Source organism: Clupea harengus, chromosome 5 (genome assembly GCF_900700415.2).
Source record: "Clupea harengus chromosome 5, Ch_v2.0.2, whole genome shotgun sequence".
In the NCBI taxonomy this organism is placed as follows: domain Eukaryota; kingdom Metazoa; phylum Chordata; class Actinopteri; order Clupeiformes; family Clupeidae; genus Clupea; species Clupea harengus.
Window position 1 is genome coordinate 15,034,761 of NC_045156.1, and position 22,255 is coordinate 15,057,015.

A 22,255-nucleotide genomic window follows, 5' to 3' on the forward strand; every position below is an offset into this window, starting at 1 on the left:
CACACACACACACACACAACCTTGCCTGGAAACATCACTCCTACCAATAATACAAATACAAACCCGCATCAATGTTTAATCTGTTTATATCAAGTTTATACCTGTCTTGGGAAGGGAATGTTGTTTCTGGGACCGGCCACTAGTGGCCGCTAGCGCTCCACAGTAGAAGCTGCGGGCTCTACATGCTGAGCGAGGAGAGCAAGTAAACAAACCACTTCAGCAGCGGTTTCCACCCACAGATGCCCACCATAGCTAAGGCTCCTAACACACACACACTTGCCCACCATAGCTCAGGCTCCTAACACACACACACACACACACACACACTTGCCCACCATATCTCAGGCTCCTTACACACACTTGCAGTTAGACTGTCAGAGTTTAAAGAGGGTGCCAAAGCTTTCTGAGGCCAATCAGGTGGGTGTACGGTTTTCCACACGCAGGTTGCAGGATGAGCGGTCAGGTGACCTGACCTGAGAGATAGAGAGTGGCACACACACACACACACACACAGGTGACCTGACCTGAGAGATAGAGAGTGACACACACACACACACACACACACACACACACACACACACACACACACACACACAGGTGACCTGACCTGAGAGATAGAGAGTGGCTGCTTATCTGAACAGGTAGAAATCTGTGCTGGACATGATGAACAGGAGACACAGACACAGGACACACAGAGAGACAGACTGACACACAGACGCGCAGACACACACACACACACACACACTAAGAAACAACTAGACATACTAGGGCTGAACGATTAATTGCATTTGCGATTTAATCGCGATATGATAGAACGCGATTTTCTAACCGCAACGTTCGCGATTAAAAAACGTGGTCTGTTTTTTTTTTTTAAGATGGTACATTTTGCACACAGTGTTTAAAAAGTGCATGCCTAGTGTTTATACTTACTTAAATGCACAGTGGCAAAGCCACCGATTTGTTGTTCTTGTTTCTGTAATGAGCAGTTAAATAAAAATGTAAAATGTGGGAAAGAATATTTTACACTAAATGTTTCTAATATTGTGTTGGTCATATTTAAATCATTCATTAGGTTTTGTTGGGAAAAAAAGAGGATAAAAAAAAAAATCGCATATTAAATCGCAATCGCAATATTTTGGTAAAAAATCGCAATTAGATTATTTTCCCAAATCGTTCAGCCCTAAGACATACACATTCTCTCTCTCTCTTTCTCTCTGACACGCACACACATACAGACACAAAGAGACACACACACACACCAGAGATGTAGCCTCAAGTCAGTTGATGTGAAGGATGATGAGCGGCGCATATATAGGTATTGGTGTGTGTGTGTGTGTGTGTGTGTGTGTGTGTGTGTGTGTGTGTCCTCTCCTTCAGCATCTCCATGTAAGGAGCCATGTGGAGAGTCTTACATGAGATTCACACAGCCGCCACCAGGTCTAAGAGCTCCAGAGCTCACACTGACCTCAGCATAACAACCTACAGACGGTGTGTGTGTGTGTGTGTGTGTGTGTGTGTGTGTGTGTGTGTGTGTGTGTGTGTGTGTGTGTGTGTGTGTGTGTGTGTGTGTGTGTGTGTAAGTGTGGTTATAAATAACTGTCCAGATCCGTGGAGAGATTACAGCGGAGATGGGTTGAGGCAGGGGGTGCAGGCTGCCCACAGACATCATCGCTCTCTGCCACACACACACACACATATATGTGTGTGTGCTGCCCACAGACCTCATCGCTCTCTGCCAAGATCACCTTGCCAACCGAGACGGGCAACCCCGCAGTCAGTCATAAACAAACAAACAAACAAACAGAGCTGCATTCAAAGTAAACACTCATCTTAATTTCACCTCACCATGATTCTGATGTCCATTACTGCGCACGTGTGTGTGTGTGTGTGTGTGTGTGTACACATGCAACCTTCCTGCATTTAATGACATGCAGACGTCACACGGCCCAACACTATTTACAGTCCCATGGTTTGGATGCTGTCTAAGGGGGGGGGGGGAGAGAGTGAGAGAGTGAGAGAAAGAGAGAGAGAGAGAAAAAGAGTGAGAGAGACGGGGGGAGAGAGAGACAGAAAGAGTGAGAGAGAGGGAGGAGAAGGAGTGAGAGAGACAGAAAGAGAGAGAGAGAGGGGGGGAGAGAAAGAGAGAGAGAGAGAGAGAGAGAGAGAGAGAAGGAGGGTGGGAGGGGGCAGAGTGAACATCAGATTGCTCGGCCCCATGTCCCCTGAATGACAGTGTGAATTTCAGCCAAGGAGGCACACACACAGACACACACACACAGACACAGACACACACACACACACACAGTGAAGTTATGCATGACAGCGAGTGGAAAGAATCCTACACAGTGGCCAGAGAGGATTCCAAACACAACCCACCACCTCACGTCAGGGGGGGGGATGGGGACAGGGGGGGTAGGGGGGGACAGGGGGGGTAGGGGGGCAGGCAAGCTGAGGGACAGGGAAACAGTTACATGGAGAGACAAGGGGGGGGGGGGGGGGGGGAGGCAGTGGAGTGGTGGAAAGAGTGAACTGAAAGGGAGATGCTGAAAGAGAGTGAAGTAGGTCTGGGTGATACATATTTTTTTTTAAATTAAATCAGTAATCAGAATGTCATCCTGAGGTGGGCATTTGGATACGTACATCCAGCATGAATAAATAACCCAAAACGTAGACGTCTGCCATCGTTTAAGGAATTGCAACTTGTGCAACTTGTGAATTGCAACTTGTGTGTGTTTATCTCAGAAAGGGACTACAAGAGTAAGTGTGTGTGTGTGTGTGTGTGTCTGGCAAAACTAGAGAAAGAAACAGTGTGTATGCTAGTGTGTGTGTATGTGTGTGTGTAAAGGAGAATAGGAGTATTTGTGTGTGCACGTGAGAAGCGGGGCGTGAGATGCCATTGATGTCACCCCCTCACAGCTCACAGCTGGACCAGCACTGCCAGTCACAAAGGCCTCTTCTCTCCTCTCTCCCTTCTCTCTCCCTTCTCTTCTCTTTCTCCTCTCTCTTCTTCTCTCCTCTCTCTCTTTCTCTTCTCTTTTTCTCTCCTCTCCTCTATTTCTCTGTTCTCCTCTCTCTTTGTTCTCTCCTCTCCTCCTCTCTTTATTCTCTCTCTTCTCCTTCTTTCCTCTCCCTCTCTCTTCAGTGCTTTTCCTTTTCCCGGTTTGCTTTCCACCCTCATTGCTCTCTCTCGTCTCTCCATTCTTCGTCCTGTTGTTTTGTCTCTCCTCTACTCTCTTTCGTTTGTCACTTCCTCCACCTCTCATTCCCTTTACATACACACACACCCTCTCCCCGTCTCTTTCATAATTAATCATCTTGTTTAGTTGTAGGCTAAAGACATGTACCTTGCTAGCAACAGTGCTTCCACTAGTGTTTGTGAATCTGTGTGGATGAGGAGGAGTTCCCAGAGCAGTATGGTATGGCTGTGAAACGTGTGTGTGTGTGTGTGTGTATACATGAAGACAACTAAAGCATCGTCTGCCTGAAAACCTGAGTGTCCGACACAGCACGTGTATGTATGATTATGTAAATCTCATGAAATTGTGTGTGTGTGTGTGTGTGTGTGTGTGTACGCCCCTCGTGTCTTTGAGCGTGGGTCTTATTTTGTCAGTGTGAGAGTGAGTGTGTGTGTTTGTTTGTGTGTGCATGTGTGTGTGTGTGTGCTTGCTTGTCAGTCTGCGAGATCCAGAGTGAGTGAGAAACGCCTTTGGCTCTGTTCACACCTGGCATTAACATGCGTCCTGGGTGATTTGAGTGGACACACACACACACACACACACACTCGTAGGTGGTCTGGGATGCATATGACCACATTCTGTTAGCAGTGTGAACATGACTGTGTCCTGGGCCACGCTAAAGGCTTACTCAACTGAGGTCCTCTGCGTAAGCAGAAGTGTGTACTTAATTGCGCGCAATCAGAGTCATTTTTTTTTTTTAAAGCCTGTATTGTTTTGATTTCTTCTTCTTCTTCTTCCCATTTCTGGCAGAGTAGGCAGGGGAAGTTTAAAACCAACAATGTATCTGGTCTTTGCACAGGGAAATGATGTATGTGCTTACTGTGCTTACTTTGCATACAGAGTGAGGAAGTGAGATCTGATCACAAGTGGGTCACTCCTATAACGGAGGCAATTACAACAGCAGCTCTCCCCGATCATTAGGTCACACACACACACACACACATCTGGCACAGTTACCTCAGCTCTCCCCGATCATCAGGTCAGTGTGGACACCGAGAGCTCATTTGGCCAGAGAAGCTTAGCAGCATGGCACCAGGTGTCACACACACACACACACACACACACACACACACACACACACACACTCACTCACACGGCTCACTCTCACGTCTCATCTGGCACAGGGGTGATGCGCACACACACACACACACACACACAAACACTAATTTTCCTGGCGGTGTGTGGGCACACGTTTGCCCACAGTTCAAGGGCAATCCTCAGTGCAACCCGACACTCCAGAGTGCCCTGCGTGCTGAGACTGAGGCCCTGGCAGGAAAGGCTTGGTCTCATCCTTCCCACCGAAGGGGGCGGGAATGTGTGTGTGTGTGTGTGTATGTGTGTGTGTGTGTGTGTGAGGGATGGGTGCTGGGTGACGGAGTTCAGAGATAAGGCTCCACCATCTGGCTGGAGACACAGGCTATTGTATCAGCAGGAGAATGAGGCAACTACTGCAAGGAGGGGGGGGGGGGGCTATTCTACTGCAGCCTTTTGTTCAAGAAGAGTCACATCATCCACTGAGCTGGCAAATTAAGAAGGGACACACACACACACACACACACACACACACACGCAAACATACACACTTGAAGACACTGACTACTGGAAAATCACACACAAACAGACAGACACACACACACACACACACACACACACACACACACACACACACAAACAGACACACACACAAACACACACACACACACACACGTCCTGCAGTGCAGATGCTCCTCAGCACTGACACCTGTTCCCTGGCACCGCCCTCCCCCTCACCTAAACCTAAATCGCCTGGAGTGGAGGGTGGGTATGACACACTCCTCATCACCTTGGAAACCAGCAGTTCTGTAGTCCTGTGATTTGTGACGCAGCTCCCCCGCTGCCAAGTACAGGGCAGCAATTAGCTGAAGCAGATACCCCGACATGAGTCAGAGTGTGTGTGTGTGTGTGTGTGTGTGTGTGTGTGTGTGTGTGTGTGTGTGTGCGCACGAGCTTCACTCCAGACTCCATTGACTCAGGTGACGTGACGTGAGGTGGTTGCCGGGTAACTGCAGCATCTCTGCGCTCCATGTTGTTCTGTTCTCTCCAGATCCGGAGAGATCCGAGCTGTTCTAGCGGGGGGGGGCAAGGTCCGACAGGAGGGAGGAGGAGGGCCGTCACCTGCGTCAGCACTGGCCTCTGTGTAAACACACACTTACGTCTGTCCCACAGCATCACACGCACAGACAGAGGTCTCGGTCTCTCGCTCTCTCACACACACACACACACACACACACACACACACACACACACACACACACACACAAATGTTTCTTTCAGTCATACAAACACATTTACATGTCTCTCTCACACAAACACACACACAATAATGTTCCACACCGAACGGAAACTAAAACACACAAACAAAGGCCTCTGGGGTACTTGCTTACATCACTCACACACACACACACACACACACACAGCTGGAGGATGTGAACAAAGCCCTTATGTCATGATAACCTTCTGACTGACATATCCCGGCGGCAGCCACCTATTCCTCTGTGTGTGTGTGTGTGTGTGTGTGTGTGTTAAAGGGGGTGTGTGTGTGTTAAAGGGAGTGTGTGTGTGTGTGTGTGTTAAAGAGAGTGTGTGTGTGTGTGTGTGTGTTAAAGGGAGTGTGTGTGTGTGTGTGTTAAAGGGAGTGCGTGAGTGTGTGTGTGTGCGCGTTTTAAAGGGAGTGTGTGTGTGTGTGTTAAAGGGAGTGTGTGAGTGTGTGTGTGTGCGTTTTAAAGGGAGTGTGTGTGTGTGTGTGTGTGTGTGTGTGTGTGTGTGTGTGTGTGTGTGTGTGTGTGTGTGTGTGTGTTAAAGGGAGTGTGAAGGGAGGGTGGCTTCTGGGATGATAAAGGAAATGAGAAGGAATTTAATTAACCAAACCCCCCCCCCCCCCCCCATGTGAAACAGCCACGGGGGAGGGACACGGCATGTGGCAGGTGGAGGAAGGGGGATGTGTGTGTGTGTGTGTGTGTGTGTGTGTGTGTGTGTGTGTGTGTGTGTGTGTGTGTGTAGAGAGAGAGGAGTAGCCCTGTGACATGTGTGACAGTGTGGTGGGAGACGAAAGGGGTGCGGAGCTGGCAGGAAGGAACCTCCCCTTACTGAACCCTATTACAGATCTGGAGAAGGAGCCGGGGAGAGACACACACACACTATCTGTCGCTCATTTACACACACATTCTATTTTAGTCTCACTTAAACACACACATTCGCCTCTCTCTCATGCCCGAATTATAGATCTGCGTCGGTGTCCGTCCGGACACATAGCCACGCCTTGGCAACACCCTTCCCCGTGGTGGAACGCCCATCCGAGCCCATCCGAGCCCTTCGGAGAGCTGGACGGACACCGACGTGCACCTCTCGATTTTTGTAACTTTTTCGGATACGAACGGATAGCGACGGATACCCCCTTGGCTGTGATTGGTCCGCTAACAAAATAATTTCCTAACGACATCATTTCCGGAATCTCACATTTCCTGTTTCATTCCCTATCTGTTCCTATTCTGTTATAGAGTGTGGATCAGCCGAATATTTCTGTCCGAGCCCGGCCTGCGTCCGACAGAGTAGTGCCCGAGCCAGACAGCCATTCAAATATATTGTCGGAATCCAACCAGACATAGTCAATGTCTCAACTGTTCATACTAATGACACATTTACGTATGTTTTTTATGAATAGCCTGTAGACCGTCTCACAAGCTTCTTCTAGTTGATTATGAACAAACATAACAGAAGAGGTCTGAAGATATTTCTGAAACACTTATAAGGACGCTCAAATGACCGCGAATTCATAGGAGAGAATACTATCCCATTCTCACAGGAGACATCACAGCAATCGGAGCATATTTGTCAAACGCGATAAAAGATAGCCCTGCTCTGAAATATTCCCATTCCATACTGAATATTCTGTTTAGATCAAAGGTTTGTTTTTTCGACACCGTGATATTTCAGATGATGGAACAGTTGAAATGAATGCTCATATACAAAAGCTAACCTTAACGTGAAGTGGAGTTAACTTGCAGCCAACACCATTGCATTACAAACCCTAACACACACACATAATGAGAAAGTAGGCTTATTACACCTGGCGATTATCTCGCCTTTTATCTACCATCTTTGAATAATGTAACTTATAAACACGTCGTTTTAAAGCGCTGTGGCCATCCTGAAAAGATGTGTCAATAAATGAATTGAATCCATAGAATCCACGTTGACTTCACTACTTATTAAGATATTGTAACAAATCACGGAAGTGTGGAATATTTGTTATGGCTTTTAATTAAACATTAAACACAATACAATGTCAAAATGGCACGGGCTTTATGCCCTGCTACAAGTTATCACGAACAGACTGTGCTACCGTCACACACCTGTATAAACTCCGTCCCAACACAGAAACAACGACATGCAATTAGAACAGTAAGGAACATTGTTAAATAACATCGTTGGGCGCTGCATCATAGACATGTATATATGTCTATGCGCTGCATCACATCGAGAAAAGTATGTGCCCGCCGCACGGCATTATGGGGCGACTATGCCAAGTTAAATATGGAATGTTCAATGCCTTATCGCGCTGACTTGTCCCAGCCCTACCCCAGCCCGACAGCAAGTAAAATATTTAGTCCGAACCCCAATGAGTCAATGTCACACATTTACATACGTTTCTTAAGAATAGCCTGCCTTTATTAAACTCGAGCATCAACAGATGAATGATAAATGCACTGGCTCACACAAACAAGCCCCGTTAAACGCACAAGCGCGCACAAAAGGGATATAAGCATATTGAAATGAATTATTCACATTGCAAGAACGGAATGAAATGGCCTACACATTACACACGCTATGCATCTGATATGCCTAAATAAAACTCACGTTATATGCTACACCAGAAGAGGCGCGAATAAAACAAGTCTTACCATTGAAGATTATCTTTTGAAAAATGTAAGTACACGGACACATTCCTTATAAAAGTATCTACATAGTCCAACCATCGATGTTTAATCCATGTTGTGGAGAAAGAGGATGGCATCAATCATATTTCATTAAAGCTTCACACTTCTTACATTGGACATATCAAACAGCCTCATTAGAATCCGCATAGAATATGATGCCATCCGACAGAAATATCTCCACAGGCCTACAGTAAATTTCCCCTCGAGTGTCGTTTTAAACTCTCCAGATGACAGTTTCTTTTTTAAAAAACTTTAAGTGCACAAAGTTCGTTATAAAACGATCTACATAGTCCAACAATCGAGGTTTAATCCATTTACATTTAGTCATTTAGCCGACGCTTTTGTACAGGGGAGAAGCATGTGAAAGCAAACACGTTTACTTGACTACTTATTAAGATATTTAAATATGGAATGTTCAATGCCTTGACTACTAAGCAGGAATATCTCCATACAGTAGATTCCCCCTCGTTTTGTATTGTTTTAAACTCTCCAGATGACAGTTTCTTTTTTAACTTATTCCCTGATACCAGTTTGCCTCCTGTAATCGAGTTGTCACAGCTAGGACATAAAAAAAATCCCCGCACACAAGAAGGCTATTATCCTAAATGTGATTTATTTTAGTCTCAAAAACGAACTTCTCCATCACGTGAGGCAGACACGTTGACTTGACTACTTATTAAGATATTTAAATATGGAATGTTCAATGCCTTATCACGCTTATGTTTGAAAGCCATTGTTTTCAGCTTGCAGGTGCTTTTGCCTCTGGCCCAGTTTGTCGGTTTTTGACGTTCATCTCTCTCCCCCAACCATCCAGGTTTAATAAATCCGCGTTGACTACTAAGCAGAAATATCTCCATACAGTAGATTCCCCCTCGTTTTGTATTCTTTTAAACTCTCCAGATGACAGTTTATTTTTTACTTCTTCCCTGATACCAGTTTGCCTCCTGTAATCACGTTGTCACAGATATTTATTTGCCCAGTCAGCTTGTTGGTCTTGACGTTCAGATGTTGCGCCTAAACTATCATATCGTCTCGTCACATGATCAAATAGAGACTTGACATTGGACAACAGCATACATATTACCCAGCAATCATCATTACAAATCTGAATATGACAAAAAATACCAAAGAAAATGAGATAGTATTCATTTCATTGAATCGTTTTTAATAGTTTCTATAGTGTATGTAAGATAAGCATATCATTTTGTTATAGATTGCTACTATTTTTCACACAAATAATACCTACCATGATGGAGATAAGTTTGCCTTTTCAAGTGAATATATAGCGTTAGACAGACTATTCATTGTAATGTAGTGTGTCTCAAAGACCCATGTGACTACACCTGTTGGTCTTGATGACGTGACGGCTGGGAGGAGGGAGATAAACAATCGACGAATTCTATCACTCAAAGAGGTCGCGTAGTAGCTCGTGTGTGACCAAAAAACCGCTGCTCCACCCACTGTTCTGGCGGTGAATTGTTTTCAACACCCACAGCCGTCGAAGAAGTATAAATCAAAAACAGTACGTCCGAATCCGTCCGAATCTGTTTCCCCGCCCATCCGTAAAACGGACGGACACCGACGCAGATCTATAATTCGGGCTTCACTCACATACACTCACTATCTCTAACACACACACACACACACACACACACACACACACACACTGACACCTGCATGACGTGGTCCTGAAAAGAATGCTATCAGATTAGCAGAATTAGCCTTAACTTCATGGCAGCCATTAGCCCATGGGGGTGACTGCTGCCAACATTGACAACAGAATGAGAGAAAAAGAGAGAGAAAGAGAGGGAGCTGAAAACAGCATGGAATGTACGGGCCAGAAAACACACACTCCCCGTCACGTGAGCATGGAAACAGGAACGGTGGCGCTGCACATTAGAACATTAGAGCATGCAGCAGGTCGGAGAACATGAGAACCTTCTGAGAACATGAGAACCTTCTGAGAACATGAGAACCTTCGGAGAACATGAAAAGCATCTGCCCGTGCCGGTTCTATAAATACCACAGAGGGTATAAATAGAAACAAACATTAAAACACACACACACACACACACACACACACACAGCACCCTCCACAGAGGAGACCTCCCAACTCCTCTTGCCAACCACCACCTTTCTATGAAAGAAGGACTCCACAGTCTTTATATACACACACACACACACACACACACACACACCTCAAGCTCTTCTCTACATACAAGTAATTCACTGAGATGTGTCAGTAGGCCGTGAGGTGCACACACACACACACACACACCCACCCCTCAAGCTCTCTTAAGTAAAGTAATTCACTGAGATCTGTCAGTAGGCCGTGAGGTGTTCACACACACATGCAAGCACACACTCACAGTTTAGTGGCGAAAGAGGGCTTACAACGGGTTAAAAACACGTTTTACTCAAAAAAAGTCCTTCACCGTGATGTGTGAGTACCGTAGGCCTTGAGGTGTTCAAACAAACATAGTTTATTGGAAATATAGGTCTTAAAACAGAACACACACACACACACACACACACACACACACAGAGGATGACAGATGTAACCCATTCCCTTCCAGCGGCTCCACACAAAGGACCCCCCCCCCCCTCCACCCCCTCCCCCCCCCAGAGCAGGACAAAGGGACCCGCAGGCAAGAAGGGGGCGGGGTGGGGGGGGTTAAAGGCATCATCTCCCACCTGCCCTGAGAGGAGCACTGGGGGTGGGGGGGGGGGGGGCAGGGTAGAGAGCTCTGCACTGTGTGTTTGTGTGTGTGTGTGTGTGTGTGTGTGTGTGTGTGTGTGTGTGTGTGTGTGTGTGAGTGTGAGTGTGAGTGAGTGACAGAGAGAGCATATGTTTGTGTTTGTTGTTGGTGTGTGTATGTGTGTGTGTGAGGGACAGAGCCGGTAAGTATCTTTGTGTATGTGTGAGATTTAGAATGTGTGTGTGTTCGTAACTTAGGGAGAGACGGGGGAGGGTGTGTGTGTGTATGTAAAGGGCTGTTTTGAGGTATTGTGATGCTTAGTCTAGTGGCACTGGAGCAAACATGTTTGTGTCCTGGTGTGTGTGTGTGTGCTGATCTGATTAAAAACATCTGCTAGGCACTCTGAGCATCCATCCTGTTTCACAGCACCAGAGCTTGCATTTATCTGACCAGAGTAGACCTGCATCATCATCATCATCATCATACACACACACACTATAATATGAAACACACACACAATTTCTTTCACAGGCAACATACGGCGCGCGCACACACACACACACACCAAATCAGCCTCACATAATTATACCACAACAGTGACAACCCACAAACCCGATCCACTACACCAAGATGGGACTGGGCGATATGGCCACATTTGATTTAATACAATTTAAATGTAATCTCCAAGTTCTTCAGTGTTATGGACACTTAAAAATAGCTCATTAGGTGGCAGTGGCACTGACTACACTAAATAAGATGCCATCACGTGTAACAGAATTACATCTCCATTGTACAAAAAATGGTTTATTTTGACTGTATAGCTAATCTTTACATAGGTGGATTGTGTGTTTGTGTGCTTGCATATATATGTGTACACAGTATATACACAGTGGATGTGTTTGGTGGGGTGGGGACAGGGGATGTGTGTGTGTGTGTTTGCATATATATATATATATATGTGTGAGCTGTGAGTCGTGTGTGTTCACTAGATGGCTCGTGTTCTGGCAATGGTGGGGACCCATGGCTACTCACACACAGCGCTCTTCTCCCCCAAACACACACACACACACACACGAGAGTGGCTGTCAGGACATAAATGACATAACGCAGCGACAGAAAGGAGGGAGGCCTTCATGCATTCTTCATACAAATGTTGCAAACAGCTCAAGGACTGCTCCTGTTACAGCTCAGACAGCTCAGATCACTTTACCGCACACGACGCACACGAGACACACACACACACCAAAGTGTGTCTTAGGCCCGGGCTTCTGAGGAGGACACCAGAGCTCACAGCCTCTATACTGTGTGTGTGTGTGTATGAGAGAGAGAAGGAAACGGTGTGTGTGTGTGTGTATGAGAGAGAGAAGTAAAGGGGTGTGTGTGTGTGTGTGTGTGTGTGTATGTATGAGAGAGAGGGGGAAAGGGTGTGTGTGTGTGCAATACAATTGGGATTGCATGTGTGTGTAGCAGTGTGTGTGTCTAATGACTGTCAGGAGGGGCTGCAGCTCTGGCTGTGTGTGTGTGTGTGTCCTTGCCTGCCCTTCTGTCAGTCTGTGAGATCCAGAGCGAGTGAGGAGCGTCTTAGGCTCACACTGACTGGAGTGCATGATCACTCTCTCTCATACACACACACACACACACACACACACACACACACGTCACCAATACTCAGACACACACACGGGAATACACACAACCCAACGCTTGAGCCCACAGGAACTCTCTCTCTCCCCTCACATGCACACACCGACACGCACACACACACCGACACGCACTGTCCCCCCTCAGGCCTGTCTCTGTCTCTGAAGTGGCTATTTTGGAGGCTGAGCTGATGAGCTGCTGAAATGTGCGGAGCAGCAGGTTGGACAAACTACCCTGTGGTCACCCTTCAGCTAGCTCTTAGCACCCTTCAGCTAGCTCTTAGCTCAGAGACATATGCCTGCTATGTGAGCAGAGGAGTGTGAGCACGTAAACTGGGGAATCGAGAGGATGAGTGTGCTAGCTAACTAGCTAACAACAGACATGGCTGTGATTTGGACATTTTCGAATCTTGATACCTTTTGCTGTTCAGCAGCTCCACTTCCGATTGTAAATAGTGTTCAAATATGACGAAACATAAGGCATATATTTATAATGGTATTCAACTGTTTAGGGTTGCGCCATTTTGAGACGATGCCTAGGCTCAAATGTGTTGGTGGTGTGGCGGATTTTAGGGGGTACACCTGACCCTTGACCTCACTTGACCTTTTAGCCTGTTGTGCAGCCATTCAGTCGGGTTGGGGGTTTTGTTAGTGCAGCCGGCAGCTCAAGACAATGACCTGGGGGCCCCACCCACTTAATGTCCACTGGACAACGCTACAATGACCAGCGCAATGTTTAGCAACACCATACATACATGCACCATGAAATGAAACCTGAACAGAAAGAAAAAAAACATGACATTGAGATATTAGGCTACACTCTCACACAACCACCTCACTGGCCAGACGGTTTCAAATAGGGCACATCAACTCTGATGATCAGTAAGAAGCGGCGGGTCACGTACTGAAAGCAGAGTTGCACTATTTCTCTCTTGTTATTGACATGGGGCTCCCCTGTCAAAGTCTGTCCATCATGTCTGAAAGTCAGCGAGGATGTGGTTTAATAGTTAACTATACAAAAACAAAAACGTCCCTACTGCTGTTTTCCATTGTTTGCGAAGTCTCGCGTTAGATCCCAAGACTAAAGTTCACATTTACAGCCGTCATTTCTCCCGTAGCAGGAAACGAGAAATCAAAGACCTTTGTTCCCGTTTCAAAGATGACTACTGACAATACCGCATTCTGACTGACCACACACACACACACACACACACACACACACACACACACACACACACACAGAACAGTGAAAGTCACAAGGATGACTTCTGACTTTTGCGAGACACAAGTGAAAGTAGCTTCTACAGTGTACACGTGTCAACAGTGGATTGTTCGCGCATCCAAGCACATCTGGCACTTCTCCAGTAGGCGGCGCTGCGTACACAGATGAGCTCAGTTACTCAGACCCTGATCACATGATCATAATCATAGATTCACTTTGAATAATCACAGCCAAAGACTCAGATTCACACTTGCGACCTGATGGGATATAATTTATACCATATATTGAAGATTCAGTCTTAGGTTTGATCAGTCAGGATCCAGGTTTATTCTTGAAGAATGGCGGCCGACCACTGTGAGACAGAGACTTTCAGATCCATCCTCCCTCACAGGACTTCACCTCAGCATATCTGATTATTCCTTAAGGAACAGTCTGTTAAATACACTGATATCTAAGGGGTGTTACCGTCTATTCAAATGGGCCATGGGTGCAGGGTTCTTTGTCTCGACCTGGGGGGGGGGGGGGTGAGACCAATGTCGCACCTCACTCCCCTGGTCAAAATCAAGTATATTCACCCAGGACCTGTTTACATGCTAGTTAAATCCAAATAAAAGTAACAATTATAACTAGGTATAAGATCATTGAATTATTGACTATGGCATGTTCTGATTAATTATACCGGTTCCTTCAGACCTTAACCACAACACTAGGGATGGGCATCACAAGGATTTTATTGATACTGATACTGCTTATCGATACCTTTATTGATAGTCTATTACCCTTCATAATTTGATGTAAAAAAAATAAAGACAATACATGCAAAGATGTTAAACAGTTATTTTAATATTTTTCGCAGGAATAAGTGACAGCGGTTCACCGCAGCAGACGATACGAGCTTGAGAGATATCTCTCTCTCTTTCACACACACGAATCCCTTTCTCATGAAACACACATTGCACTGGCGTCACCCTCTCACCACCTGTCAGCTCTGCTGAGGAATAACAGGCTTGGGTTGTGATAAGGGAGCGAGGGAAAAACCTTCCTCTTCCTCATTTGCGGTGTGTGTGTGTGTGTGTGTGTGTCAGCGCTAACTTAAGGGATTTTCCAGGCCAATTACTCCTCTGAGGTCAGAGATCGCTGGGGAAGTCCTCTGTGGTTTAGTCTGCAACCTCTTGCCTTCTCTTGCCCTCGCCCAAACGGCCCCCTGTGCTCTTTCTCTTGCCCTCGCCCAAACGGCCCCCTGTGCTCTTTCTCTTGCCCTCGCCCAAACGGCCCCCTGTGCTCCTTCTCTTGCCCTCGCCCAAACGGCCCCCTGTGCTCCTTCTCTTGCCGCCGCCGCCCCCCCCCAAGCTAAATATCTTAGCGGAAATCACGAAACGGCAACAAAATCATTAAAAAGAGGTATTTTGGAGGAATGTCTTCTATTGTTTAGGCAAGTAACTGTATAATAACAAATTCGCCTTGTAGGCTGAAACATTTCTTTTTTTATTGCAAACAGCCATGAAATTAGCCAACAACATTAAACATGAGGAGAACATGTATTTATGAAATGCATTCAATTAAATTGTGATGTCTGCTTTGTACTGATGGACTGATGCTGGTAGGCTACAGTAAAATAGGCTACCGGTACCTTTTTTTACCCCCGGCTTGTATTCGGCCCGGTCTTTATTTGTCCGCATTGACCACGCCCCCGGCTACTATCTGAAGCCCGGCCTCTAGTTGAATCCCGGTCTTTATTTGAGGATTTACGGTATATAGATCTATGAATGTCTATGGTCACACCGGTGTATTTAGAATGCTGTAAAATGAACGTTCTAAAGAATGTCTGGGTCCATCGTGGAATTTCAGAATCTTACACTGTTGATAAACGCATTATTTTATTAGAATGTTCAAAAACTAAATACATCCTATCCTATCACCTGCTTATGGGCATGATGATTAAACCATGATGGGTAATGGAGACTAAGAAAAGGACATCCATTGCTCCACGTCGTCCAGTTATTTCACATCAGTAAAAAGTACTACACTACAATGAAACTTCCATGTATTAACATTAACACAAGGGGGAAAAGACACACTACTACACACACACACACACACACACACACACACACACACACACACACACACACACACACACACACACACACACACACACACGCACACGCACGCACGCACGCACGCACACGCACGCTATCCATTCACTGCAATCTGAGTCTATCTGCTTGATGAGTTACTCCTGATGGGAAAAGGGCAGCCATCCGCTTGTCTCCCAGTCGTCCAGTTGTTTCAGCATTAGTGTCAGGCATGCAGTGAGGACCGAGGAGCCGCTGATGTCATGCACTTTCTGGAAAGGCCAGCGGGGATGAGGTCAGGTGTTTACGGCCTCCATATTAGCCGTTTGTTTGAAACTCTAGCGAGGGGGCGTGAGTCCAGAAGACCAGCGTTGGTCTGCTGCTTTGTTTAAAGTCACTCAGGCACAGCTACTAAAAGTCAAGTCAAATGTTTCTGGAGTGGCGTTCTAAGGACCTAATACAGCCATCAAGCTGAGGGGTTCCAGGAAGTGTTTTACAGAGAATGGATTACACAGGAAAGACTTCAGTTAAACATCCACTGTCTGTGACCACAGCTACTCCTGAATGCACAGTGACCAAAGCCAAGAACTTCAGAAGGATCATAGTAAATAAGCATCTATTAGGTTACTAGCATGGCTAGATATTCTGCAAATAGCACTGTTTGTACTACAGAGTCTCTAGCTCAAGTATTGATTAATTCCTTTTACCATACAGCTCTTCAGAATGCTGCAGAGGATTCTATTGCATTGTAGGCACCGTCGCAACGTTAAGTGATCTGATATTAATCTCATCTATTTATATAAATTCAGCTGCAAGCCCCTCTCCAGACTAATTTCTTATTCATCTTATCTCGTATTTCTCCTCAATGTACACTGCTATTCGGTTTCCTCTCCAGAATGCCTAAAAAAAACAACCTAACCTGAACCTAAAAAAAGGTTTCACACCATGCATGTCATTTATACTCAAAGACCTTTTCTGGTATGGTCACAGTTAACAGTTAACAGTTTCCTTTGTGGCCGTTCCGTTTGACCCAACCCTTCCTCAAACACACAGGAAACACAAACAGCGTCGCCAGTTGACCACACCGTTTCAGAATGACAGCTAACTGACAGCCTTCTGCAGGAAAGGAAAAACCGACAACATGACGAATGACCAAACCCTCCATTTGACAGCTCATTGCCATTTCCCCCTCTTCAGATTGACACACTGTTGAAAACATACCGTCAGACTGTCATTCCTTTCTCAGTCTAGCACCAAATTTGCCATTTTTTTGATTGGAGCTATGTACATGTTATTAGTCTCATAGCTTTTGTTGTCTCTTTTTTTTTTTTTTTTTGTTCTGTACTTGATAGTCTGGCATCCTGACCATCTAAATACTACAGCAGATACCTGACTGCTGTTGACCTTTGCCAAGAAGTGACGCTCATCCACACACACACAGGCCTTTTCCTGTGCTAGTTTCGGATCCCTGCAGCAGAAGCTACATCTTCATCTAGATAAATTCGATCGCTCCCTGCGAGGGTAGGACACCGATGATCCTCTACCACTGCTCTGACGGCCACACACACACACACACACACACACACACACACACACACACACACACACACACACACACACACACACACACACACACACACACCAGATTACCCTGGCAGATAAAGCCTCGTCACGGAAGACCACAATGCCAGTTTGCTAGGTTGTAATCACTGGGGCAAACAGACGAGCAGCCAATCAACGGGCTGACAGGATGTGTGAGTCATGAATCATGACTCGTGGCTTGCGTCTCTTCTACGTGTAGCGGCTCATTAGTTTCCATAGATACTCTTAAACTTTTCCCATTCACATAAATCACCGTGCATGAATGAGGCTGTTCACAGACACATGCAGCCTAGTTAAGGAGAAGGACTACAACATCCTGTGCTGCATAAAGAGGAAGTGCTTGACAGCTGCTGGCTACCAGGCAGAGAGAGCAAACTGTGCTTCCTGTTTCAATGCCTAAAAAAAGGCACAGATGTTACCTTGCTGGGCCAATGAAGTACACTCACCATTGAGGTTTTTTTTCCTCTTTTTTTTCTGAATGGATCTGAGTGTAGCCACACTTCTGCTAAAATGTGTGCTCACTTCACTAACACAGGTTAGCCACACACAGAGAAGCAACGCCACTTCCTCTTCAGGGCTCACTGCCGGACACCGTGACCACGATTCTCCACCTCGTGAACATCTGCGTGCAGCCTCGTGACTTCTCACAGCCAGATCCCATCCACAGTTGGACTGTCTGATGATTTACAGGTTTTGAAGAGCCGCCAACACACGTGTTTATGGGTTGCAAAAACAAGAGGGATTTTCCGATATGGTGTAAGCGTTAAACAACACTGATGGCTAACCACGCTAAGCTGTTTACTGACACCAGTGGTCTAACCAAAGGGCTCATCTAAGAGGATGTCATCAAGCTTTAATCCACTTTTTTGTAGAACAGTCCGATTGAACACACCCCCACCCGCCACCCCGTCAGTGAATGAATCTCGCATTAATCTGATCTTTTGGGCTAAGCTCGTTTTGGCTGGTTATTTGTCAGATGATGCCACAATGGGCTGGCCTATCCATTGTCTAGAGGAACAAAGCAAGAGGCCTGACGTCACTCTCAAAAAACACAAACAAAAAGGACAGAAGGATACATCACACAAGATGTACACATCCCCAGATGCTGAATACATGTATTAACGCAGGCTGTGCCCAGACACCTACCCAATAACATAAACAAACATGTTGCCCAAGAGTGAAAACACTGATGTTACTGCAGCCCCTCCCAAACACTCATTCAGCGCAAAGTGAGAACTGGTTCTTTCACAAACACTTCAGATGTCTGTTCAGTATAGCCCATCACCCCCACAGGGGATTAGGGTCAATGGAGAACTTCTGTTTATGTTCAGGACACAACTGCTGCATAGCTACAGGACACAGAATTTGATCAAACCTTATTTTTATATTTAACTCTTTTAGAGTGTAGAAAAACACCATCATCCATTTGTGAGTAAAGTCAATTTTGACATTTTTAAACTGCAGCTTCACAACATAAACATCTCCTTCCCTTATAACAGTCTACCTTAAGTACTGTTCAAATAACTCTAATACATGATTGGCTACCTGCAGCATTGGGGCACCAACAGAAACTTGTGATTGGTTGCTCACCTTTTGAATGAAATCAGTGACTCCATCTTACTTCCACAACCGTGCACAGAACCCAAACCAGTCCCTAGCCATCTGCTACATGATCTGAAGACTCACAGACACAGACAAGACATAACAGCTCAGAACTGCCACAACAAAGCACCGCAAAGCCTGCTACTATGTTCAGAATTCTCAGAGACAAGGAAGAGAAGCTTCGTAAAGCCGCGCCGTTTTCCATCTTTGATGCTTCTTGGAGGTCAAGGGTCACTCTAAAGCTTTAGGCAGAGAGATGGGGACTGAGAGGTGGAGGTAGGGTCACTCTAAAGATTTAGGCAGAGAGATGGGGACTGAGAGGTGGAGGTAGGGTCACTCTAAAGGCTCAGTCAAGATAATGCTCACTATGCTATGAAACATATGCTACTTGTAATTTCAAATCTAAATCTAAATCTTGTCATCAACATGGGCCACATGCAGAGCCCTAGATACAGGATATGGTAAATGGACAGCATGTACATAGTGCTCTTCTCCCGATAGAGCAGAATAGGGCTGAACGATTAATTGCATTTGCGATTAAATCGCGATATGATAGAACACGATTTTCTAACCGGAACGTTCGCGATTAAAAACGTGATCTAAAAAAAATAAAAAATAATAATAATATATTTTTTTTTCTTAAGATGGTAAATTTTGCACACAGTGTTTAAAACGTGCATGCCTTGTGTTTATTCTTACAATGACTTTGTTTAAATTACTTAAATGCACAGTGGCAAAGCCACCGATTTGTTGTTCTTGATTCTGTAACGAGCAGACATTTTAATTGTGGGAAATAATATTTTACACTAAATGTATCTAATATTGTGTTGGTCATATTGAAATCATTCATTACGATTTGTTGGGAAAAAAATGAGGATAAAATAAAAAAATCGCATATTAAATCGCAATCGCAATATTGGGGGGAAAAATCGCAATTAGATTATTTCCCCAAATCGTTCAGCCCTAGAGCAGAACCTTTACAGGTTTTACAGTGTCGTGGAGTCCAGCTTTAAGATATCCGACAGAGACATTTTCACCATGGGGTCATTCACTCGGTCATGGAAGGAGAGGGAGAGAAGGGAGAGACACAGAGAGGGAGAGGAAAAGTGAGAGTCTAGAGAAACATCTCTGATAAGGAGAAGAGAAATGAAATGAAAGAGAGAGATGATAAGAGAAGAGAAACAAGGAGAGAGAGACGTCAAGATAACCGAGAAGAGGCAGGGAAAGCCCAGCGGTGCCAGGAGTACTACAGAGGGGCTGATGCACTTAACCTTCAGAAAGGACGAGTGGAGAGGAAGAGGAAGAGGGGAGGAGGAGGAGAGGAGGGGGGATATGTGTGGTGGAGCTCACTTACACTGAAACCTTTCAGAGAAGAGGAGAAAGAGAGGAGAGGAAGAGATGAGAGGAAGGGAGGACTAGGGGTGGAGCGGGTGTGGTGAAGCTCACTTCCACTGAAATCTTTCAGAGAGAGGAGAGGAAGAGATGACTGGAAGAGAGGACTAGGGGTGGAGCGGGTGTGGTGAAGCTCACTTCCACTGAAACCGCTTTATCTTGTGGGACTGCCACCTATCTCAGTCTTGCCAACTTTATCCTCTGTCGTGTTTCTTTATTCAGCTAAGAATATTAATTATCAGAGAGATCATATTGGAGTCTTGTGTCTGTGCAGGCGCTTCTGCATGGCTGTCCGGATGCTTGTAACCATGGCAACTACACAAACAGAACAGAATCTGTGCCCATTTGTTTGCGTGGCAAATATGTAACCTAAACTTCCTGTTTAGGTAAACTTCCTGTTTCTCGTGATCCGTTTTACTCAGCATCTTCTGCAAACTCTTAAACTCATTCAGAGCAGCGTGCATGCGTGTGTGTGTGTGTGTGTGTGTGTGTGTGTGTGTGTGTGTGTGTGTGTCAGCAACTCCCTACTACAGACTTCATGACTGAGGCATTCACACATTGAGACCTAAAGCTGAAGGAAGCACACATTTATAGCAGGGAGGAAGTAGCCGGGCGGATGTACCAGCTCAACATCACATTCCCTAGCTGTGCTTCTGCTATCAGCAGTGGCCTAGCAGCTCAGAGAGACAGAGGGAGACTGGTGATCTGGAGTCACAGCAGAACAACACTGGTATTTGGTTTTAAGAGCCTGAAATCACAAAGGACTAGTAGACTGACTTCAGTCTGGGTCGGCCATGCATGATTGTACTGAATCTACAATGACTAAGCTGGACAAATGTTGAACAGGTTTCTAAATAAATTAATAAATAAATAAATAAATAAATAAAAATCAACTGGAACCACATAAACAACAACATTATCCTTGTCTGTGACTAAAGACAGTAATACTACTAACTAAACAGGCCGTCTAATCTTTTTACTGAAACAAACAGCAGCCTTCGAGGCAAAAATACTGGACGAGGTGGAGGCAGAGAACTATACTCCATAACATGACCACATGACAGGTCACATTAAAACATTTCTTTGTCCATCAACCGCAGCCAACGAGCTCTAATCTCTGGACGCGTCTGATCACATCCTCAAACAAGCTTCTCTCTCTGAGGCTTGCATGATTACAGTCTCATCCGACCCACTTCTCCACTCATCAACAGGTATGACACCACAACAGGGGAGAGTCATCGCTCGCTGACACTAACCCCCGTCAGAAACTAACCACACACACGCAGCTCCAGAAGGCCCCGAGGCCCATCTGGCCAGAAGAGCAGCTTCCTAACGGGTAAGTCATCCTGCCAGCCAGATGTGCCCACTGAGGAGAACAGACGCTCAGCTGGGAGATGCCTAATGAGTAAGGGAGACACTTGACTTCAAACAGCTAACGTCACTACAAAGCAAACGTACGAAGGATAGATTGTATCTAGGTCTTCCCGTGGGGGTGTCGTTTAGTCACCTTTCAGCACCTGTGCAGCTCTTGTGTGCGTTTTTTTGTAAAGGTGGAACCAAGAAAGCAGCTAAGTAGAACGGCTCTAGCCACTACGCCGGACCAGATCCTCTCTCTTACACACACACACACACACACACACACACACACACACACACACACACACACACACACACACACACACACACACACACACACACACACACACACACACACACACACACACACACACACACACCTTTGTGTATGGGGAAGTGGAGAGAACGACCTGATCTAGGACATGCCCACCAGGTCCTCAGCTCAAGGTGCTTTT

The 22,255-nt window shown here is 45.7% G+C and overlaps 1 protein-coding gene and 1 long non-coding RNA gene across 2 annotated transcripts in view; one reads left to right on the forward strand and one right to left on the reverse strand.

The window, feature by feature from the left end:
* The window catches only part of LOC105904174 (MAPK activated protein kinase 2), a 60,257-nt gene that overhangs the window by 28,790 nt on the left and 9,212 nt on the right, over positions 1-22,255 (reverse strand).
* On the forward strand, positions 19,254-19,674 carry LOC122132911. The gene is made up of 2 exons (XR_006152424.1): positions 19,254-19,322; positions 19,374-19,674. It is a non-coding gene; the product is annotated as an uncharacterized LOC122132911 (long non-coding RNA).